Genomic DNA, 9,014 nt, shown 5'->3' on the forward strand with positions numbered 1-9,014 from the left:
TTTAATTTGTGTCGCCAGCATAGTGACAATTTATGTTGTGTAATAGGCCTAGCTTATACCTTAGCTTAGGAACTCCCTCTGTGCATTTTTGCATTTAGAATCTCTGAAACAGGGGCGAACACCACCAGAACGTCACTCGCAAAATGAAACAATATTTCTGTCGGGCGCCTACCATGGACCTCACAGTTGCAAAATGAATCAGTCTATATTTGCACAAACAATAACGGCCATCAGCTCTTCAACATGGCCCATTCAAATCTAGAAATTATCATTTTAAATTGTAAATAAACCCTGCTGTCAACAATAGGCTAAATAAAAACAGACATCCATAGACCGGACACAGAGAGGGTTATAGCGGAGCTAATCAAGGATCTTTGCTGGACAAAAGGCTTATTTGCGTCATAGGCTGCAGATAGTTTCAATTGTAGATAGGCCTCTTTAAAGTTAATAGCAGTCTCCTCACATTCCATCTTATTTCGGATTGAAAACGCACAAAAGAGCATTAAGATTAGGCTATAATTTAAATGGACATGTAAACGCTATTTCCTCTTTCCAATATCCGAACTTCACTAAAGTAAAGCTGCATTTACTAGCTAGTTTCCCATAACAACCACATAGTCGAGGTGACAACGGTTATTAAGATCGACTTAGAACACAGTGAGCCATACAACTTCACAATTACACTGAATCATAGTGTTAATGTGTTGAGTAAAGCTACACATGTTTCGATTGATTTTGTTACCATGTGTGTTTATTCCTGCCATTACAAAAACTAGCATCTCAGATAATGTTAGCGATTAGCTCACGTTGTTATGGCAATAGAAAACACCTTCAGTTTTCGGTGTAGTCGCTGACGCTGACGATTGATTGGCTTGTGAACAGGGCAGCTGCTTTGTATTGCTCTGATAGGCTAATCGTATTGTAACGTATTGTGAGTTGTAAGTGGTTCTCTTTTCTAGAAATGCCCTGCAATCTTTGGGTGCATATTTTCATTTCATCTCCGGCTCTGTTCCCCTCCCGTCCGCTCCCGTTGATTTCTGCCCGTCCCGTCCCCATCACGTTACCAACAGTGAAATTGACTCCCGTACCGCAGGACTCCCACGGGAATACCATGACCCGCAGGAGTACCGAAAAATTGTCACCCTCTAGGCTGTTACAGGTGCGGCCCGGCCTCATCAGTGGAGTGTCCAGTGGTGTCCTGAGGAGCATGCTGGGCCGCCTCCAGGCCCACAGGCCTCCTGTGCTGAGCAGCAGGGAGGCTGAAGAGGTCCTGCAGAGGAGCCAGGTGCTGCAGGCCCAGGTGAGCTGCCTGGTGGACATGGTGCACAGGAAGGGCGATACAGCCTGCAGCATCATGCTGGCCCTGGTGGAGGAACTGGACCCCCAACTTTATGGAGCGCTCCACCTGTGAGCACCTGCAGGGGGCGCCTCGCTCACCCTGTGCTCAGTGTGTCAACACCGGGAGAGAAGAACACACCGAGCAGTGTGTATGTGTGTGAGAGAGAGAGAGAACAGTACAGCTATTATTCATTTTGTGTCATGCCATATCTCAGGACAGTTGGATGTTTGTATGACAGTAAGAGCTGTGGTAATATGTTTTATGTGTTATGACTTAAATATGTTTAAGTCTAACATGACTCATGTGAATCAAGTCCAATCATGATGTAGGTCTAACATGACTCCTGTGAATCAAGTCCAATCATGATGCAGGTCTAACATGACTCATGTGAATCAAGTCCAATCATGATGCAGGTCTAACATGACTCATGTTCAATCATTATGCAAGTCTAACATTATGCAGGTCTAACTCTTCACTGGTGTTACTCTGTCAGTGCCTCGGTTTCAGATCATTAGTGTTTGATCAGTATGTTTACAGCAAAATGTTTGATCAATAACCAGTTTTCCATTGATGATTTAGTGTCTGTTTTAATTTGTGTGTGATCTTACTGACACAAAATCACAATGCATGCCCTGAAATATCTTTCATACCCCCACTTTGTTTTAAGGGCCCATCCCAATACCTCCCCTTGCTCTAGATTTTTGCCCTCTTCGTTTTTGCATGTGTAGGGGTGTCCCATTACTTTAGAGAGTAAGGGGGAGTGCTATTTTCCCCCTTAAAATCAACCCTCAAAATATAGCCAGGACTGATGCAAGCTTAAAACAAAGTGGGACATGAAATTACCCAGGATACCGTGCGAGCTCAGTGACCTGGCCAAATTTTTCAACCAAGATGGCTGACACCGCTGTAAAGGAACAATTGCATTGCTCATATATTTTCACAAATAAGCATATTAAAATTTTAAAATATGTTGGAATATGTTAGTTTGATGCACATCCAACGGACTGTCGAGTTTTGAACACAAATGTTAGAAAATATCTCACAAAGCTATTTGACGATGTTCATGATATCTGCCGAGTGCTTTGAGAGAGTCTGCCCATCAAATAATGTTATATATCTGATCTGGGTAGTTTTGATGTGTGTTCCGGCGTTCAGATTGTAGCGTGACTTTACAATATGAAGATGTGATCATAATTTATAATCAGTCATTATTTACTATTAAAAGATTTATTGTCATATAACTGCTTAAATCCAGCTAGCTCCAAAACAAATAAAAATGTGCAAATGCTGCAAGGTAATGAGAGACAATCAGTGTGAAACAAGTTTGACTTAAAATGTTAAAAACTTAGAAACAAAGCTTAGAATTGAATTGTGTTTTCTTAATTAAAAGCATAAATTGTTTTTGCTAGAATAACCTGTCATGATTTTGATTCATCAGGCTTCTTCTTTTTCCTTTTCATTTTTCTTCAGATCGAGCCGCATAGACTTAGACATATTTTTCTTTCTTTGTATTGTTTATCTATACTTAATAAAAGTCAAAACCCTAACATTTGGTTAGGGGTTTGTTAAAAGACCTTCCAGCGTTTTCTCGTATTTTTCTGCTTCTCCTGTGTTCCTGAGAACCCCGGACGCCTTGCAACAGGGCCTACGCCCTAAAGACTTGACTCCACTCCGGGTGACTATAGGTGTCCATTTGAGGGCTACTTTCACTGTATATGGGCAAAAAATATACTGCACACACACTGATATACATAGGAGTAGTGAACTGGGCCAAGCATTTAGGAAGGAAAGTCCTATGCTCCAGGGCAGACTTGTTTTGTAGACAGCAGTGTTACCAAATGTATTGTTTGTGAAACTAAGGTCTAGGACCCGTTGGGGTCTAAATACACATTACACACCCAAGCGACAATACGGAAATCTGTCTGATAAATACAAGTGTATTTAGGGATAGAACCTAAATTGCTATAGATCCGCTGTGGTCAATTGAAGTTCTTATATGTTACAAGAACTGCTATTAAAGAAAAAGAGCTTTAATTTAAGAATAGGGTAGTTATGTTCTCTCAGCCCTGGACGGGCAGACAAACGTCTGTACACTGCGTTCCCAATTATTATGCAAATTACATTTTTCTCAGATTTTCCTAAATAGTTGATGCAAATGACCGTCAGTGTAATTTTTAAAAGGTGCCATGTGTAAGAATTGAGGTAAACATATCCAAATAATTAGCTACACACATCAAAAGAATGAGAAGAAATATAAGGGTGATGATGTCATTAAAAAAATGACAAGGTATAGTGCTGCAGAGATATCAACCTGAAATAGCATGCTAAATTACTAGCCACAGCCCGACATGGTGTCATAATACCAGTTTCGGCCATGGGAGGCGGTATGCGGGCAACATAACCGCCAGCCAAACTGCAATACACGTTTCTTGGTTGTTACTCTAGGGTAGACCAACTCACTTTCTGGAACTATACTGTCCCCATCTTTTATGGAATGTGGAGTATGAATTGATTTTTGGCAGACATTACACATGGCACCTTTAAGTAATCAACCGTTAGAGTATAATTTGAATTGTATTTAACATCCTCCCAATGACAACAGTATTTTTTTCAAAAATAAAAAACTTAAAATGCACTGTTCCAAATTATTATGCACAACAGAGTTTCAAGACATTTTATAGGTTGTAAAGAACTAAAAATGGTAATTTGTTGAATTTGCAGTATTAGGAGGTGATATAAATTAAATCAAAAGTTATTTAAATCAAAAACATTTTTAACAGGCCCAGTTGCATGTTAACATAGGACCCCTTCATTGATATCACCTTCACAATTATTGCATCCATTGAACTTGTGAGTTCTTGGAGAGTTTCTGCTTTAATGTCTTTGCAGAATAGCCTCCCAGAGGTGCCAGAATGTCAAAATAGCCTACAGGGCTGCTGCTTGGATATGAACTGCCTCCCACCCTCATAGATCTTTTGCTTGATGATGCTCCAAAGGTTCTCAATAGGGTTGAGGTCAGGGGAGGATGGGGGCCACACCATGAGTTTCTCTCCTTTTATGCCCATAGCAGCCAATGACCCAGAGGTATTCTTTGCAGCATGAGATGGTGCATTGTCGTGCATAAAGATGATGTTGCTACGGAAGGCATGGTTCTTATTTTTGAACCACGGACGAAAGTGGTCAGTCAGAAACTCTTTACTTTGCCGAGGTCATTTTCACACCGTCGGGGACCCTAAAGTGGCCTACGAGCTCTCTCCCCATGATTCCGGCCCAAGACCTAGGTGAACATGTTTGCTACGCTAAATTGCATAGTCTGCTCCCAATATTACGAATGCATACTTACAGGAAGCCAGAGGCAGAAACTTCACTTGTTGCTGGGGAGTAAAAGTGCTCTTAAAAACAGAGTAATGGCATACTGTACATATTCAAATGAAGGATATGGGAATGAATATACTGATTGATTCCTAAGGGGCTGATTTATAATAATAGTGTGTGACAAGGTAACAAGGATGCAACAAGACACCAGTATGTCAAATCATCCTTCCTTTTTCAAATCAATTTTAAAAAGATATCCCAAAAAAAGCAAAGATGTCAGCGTCCATCACCCCCCACACACACATGATCAAGAATACATCACCTTTGCATACAATCCCAAACACCAAAAACCGTAAGGATCCATGTGATCCACAAAGAGAGCACCTGCAAGGATTTAAGTATGCTATCCCAGAGGATCCATTGTGTCCGGTGCAGAAAAATAATATCTCCAAGTGTGTGCCCATTGTATGCTTCATCTCACTGTGTGCTTTCTTCACTCTGGCCAAAGCAAAACTAGTTTACTAAATTGGTCGATTTTTGAAGCTTTTCAGAACTTTTCTAGGAGCCAACAACTAAAAGAATCCTGAAGAACAATAATGGCCGTTGTGTTCTCCTAGTACCATCTAGCCCTACTGTCTACACGTGCAGCTTGCATGGGTGAGAGCGCGCATACACAGGTTTGATGGTAGTGGCCGCGTGGTTGCAGCTTGCTAATTCACTTATTAAAGACATATGGTTGTAAGTATGGATGTAAACTGGTATATTGATAAAGGAAGGATGAAGGCAACTTTGTTTTGAAAAGCATTAAACTGTTTACCATGTTGTAAGTCGCTTTGGGTAAAAACGCATCAGCCTAATGTAATGAACAGTAGGTTTAGCAGTGGAATGCTCTCCTGTTGCTGCCAGCAGATTAGATGAGGAGCACATACATGCTACTGACGCTCTCCCGTAGCTGCCAGCAGATGAGTAGCACATGAATGCTACTGACGTGACGACGTCGTCAGGCCAGTGTTTCTCAAACTATGGGCCGCAGACCGGCACCGGTCCACGACGAGGTTACTGCCGGTCCGTGGAGCCCTGCTCTGCTCCTGCAGCAGTCAAAGTCATATCGTGTCTGTGCCTCTGTCACACGTCCCCGCCCCCTTGCCTTAACTTGTGTCAACATTCTAGAATGTTAAGCATTCACGCCTGCATGAGCATTGTTCTCTGTCGTTCAGTTCAGAACTCATTCATTTGCACGTACGAGACAAGAGTGGTCCAGTGTTTTTTACCGTGTTTTTTTGTGTGTAATAATGTCTATATTTGCCATTTATGTACGTGTTTCGTGTTTACCCTTTCAGTTCTCCCTCGTGTGTGACCCTTCTCGTGTGGGTGGCTGTGTCCACCCCTGTTTGTGTAGCATATGCGTGTGTTTGACCTGCCTAGTGTGTGCTGTAGTCGTTGCTCCAGTCCACTAGTAAAGCTCAGTGACAACATCCTGTGGCTGATTCTTTTAGAAACTTTACAATACTAACACCAGTGCACACCTGGGACATCAGTGTGTGCGATGGCACAGTTGGAGAACTACTGCGTCCACTCAATGTCGGGTAATGTGATAAGCTGGAGATCTGGTCGCAGAGCCTCTCTGGTTTTTTAACAGTAGTCTATCATGTCCCCACAAAATTTCTTTTTATAAAAACATAGCAAAGTGAGTTTTCTCTTGTGTGTGAGTAACCTCAACAGTGCCGTGTCTGACATTGCATTTGGCTCTTGCAATGCTGTTTTCAAATCAATTTTAAAAAGATATCCCAAAAAAAGCAAAGATGTCAGCGTCCATCACCCCCCACACACACATGATCAAGAATACATCACCTTTGCATACAATCCCAACACCAAAAACCGTAAGGATCCATGTGATCCACAAAGAGAGCACCTGCAAGGATTTAAGTATGCTATCCCAGAGGATCCATTGTGTCCGGTGCAGAAAAATATATCTCCAAGTGTGTGCCCATTGTATGCTTCATCTCACTGTGTGCTCTCACTCATTCACGGATAGGATAAATGCAGAGACCAAATTCCTTGTATATGCAAGTATACTCGACCTACAAACCTGATTTACATTTACAAGTGTGCAGCAGATGTCATGGGCCTTTATCTGCACCCTAAGCGTCTTCCACAATCCACAACACATAATGTGTGGTACACAAGAGGGCCCATAGGAGTCTGTTACCCAGTCCCTCCAGGATTTCGCGAGGATTTTTTGGGATTGTTGCGATCTAAAATGCCTGATTTCGCGACAACTTTTCTAAAAAATTGCGATGGAAGTTGCGGTGCTTTTAGCTGTTGCGAAGAAATTTCGGGAAGTGAAAATTGCAAAAATAGTTGCGATTTTTTTTTATTATTAATTCAGGGCAATTAAGGTTAGTAGGCTAAGACCAAAATCACACTGATCATCTTGATGCTTATTAAAAAGTATAAGTAAAGGTAAATAGTAAGGGTTACAGAAAATCAAAGTAGGCCTACTTTATTTGTGTAAATACTTTGACTAGGGTAATTCACAAAGCAGTAACCTTTCGTAGAACTGTTCAAAAAAGACAGCCCCCTAAAGAGATGGCATCATGTCATGTTTCAATACATTCATATATGTTGTAATTATGCGGCGGTCATATAGGTTTAGTCAGATTTATTTATTTCTTTTCTTTTTCGCATGTCCAAATTTCCGTCAGGGATTCCCGGGACACTGAAAGACCGGGGTACACGAAACTTGGTGGACATGTAACCCCACATGGATAGCATGAACCATCGTTTTTCGTTTTGATCTGTAGCCCCCCCGCTGGACTGGACCCCCCGAAAGGAGGGTAGGGCAGTGAATATCTCGAGAACCGTAGGGTTTAGGAGGACCATTTTTTTTTGTATGTTGATCTCAAGGGGCCATGTCAACCCATTCCATAACCACTCATTTCATGTATAGCGCCACCTAGTTAAACACAAAAAAAGTAAAAATGAGGTGTTGTAATCACAGGCATCTGTGACCTAACATAGTCAAAACTGCACGAAATTGGAAGTGTAGGATCATTATGACACCCTCTGAAAGCACGCCAAGTTTCGTGGAATTCCGTTCATGGGGGGGCCACACAGTAAATTAATTTATGTTACTATACATCAACTGGCCTGTAGGTGGCAGGAGACAGTTTTCTGTGAATATCTCGAGAACCGTAGGGCCTAGGAGGACCACCTTTTTTTTTGTATGTTGGTCTTAAGGGGCCATGTCAACCCATCCCATTACCACTTATTTCATGTATAGCGCCACCTAGTTAAAAATTAAAAAGCAAAAATGTAGGTGTTTTCATCACAATATCTCTGGCTGACATGGTCAAAACTGCACGAAATTGAAAGTGTAGGATCATTATGACACCCTCCAAATGCATGCCAAGTTTTGTGAACTTTTGTTCATGGGGGGCCTTACAATAAAATAATTTATGTATACATTTAGTGACCGTACACCAACAGAGTTTTCTGTGAATATCTTGAGAACCTATCTTGAGGGCCTAGGATGACCAATTTTTTTTGTATGTTTGCCTCCAGGGGTCATGTTAACCCATTCCATCGCACACACATACATTCACAGTAATCATACGTATGACACCATGGGCGTCGCTAGCTATTGAAAACATTCGGGGCTATAGCCCAGAAGTTAGAGTCCTTTTTGTCCGGGGGTTGGGGGGTTTCTCCCCCGAGAGATTTTGAAAATCGGGCTGATGAACATGAAATTTTAACCTACTTTGAGAATGAAAAGGAAGGCCAATCGTAATGACTCACGTCACGGCATTCCGAATATTTTGATGTTTAGTGTAAGGAGAACGTCTCTTCTGCCAAAGTGCACCACATACAACACCCAAAATATGACATTAAAATAGCCTGTAGAATAAACATCGCCATGCACCTCTGTCAAGTGCACAGGTGTGAGCTGCTCGTCTCGATAAACATTTGGACGTCATCACCTTCAATTAATGGGCTATGGGTGCCTTGAAAGCAATGCATTTGGGTTGTGTATCACGAACTTTTGCCCAAAGAAAAAGTTCCATTCTGTCAAAATCAAGCCCAGCATGCATTGCTTGGAAGCCCCCTCAAACAAGGTCAGGTTTACCATATTTACTGCACATGTGACCATGATTCAATAGTAAATCACGATATATTGAAACTGCAGTCTTGTTTATTATAATGATCACTGAAAGTATAATATTGGACACAATTACTGGATTGGCGAAGGGGAATAGCTTGATGTTAGGAATTATAGCCAAAGTACGTCTGTGAAAACCGCTCGCTCCTCATTCATTCAACTCTGCTCAACTTTTGCCGCTTGCTCCGCTCAACTCGCTGC

The sequence above is a fragment of the Alosa alosa genome, chromosome 8, assembly GCF_017589495.1.
Source record: "Alosa alosa isolate M-15738 ecotype Scorff River chromosome 8, AALO_Geno_1.1, whole genome shotgun sequence".
Taxonomy (NCBI): Eukaryota; Metazoa; Chordata; class Actinopteri; order Clupeiformes; family Clupeidae; genus Alosa; species Alosa alosa.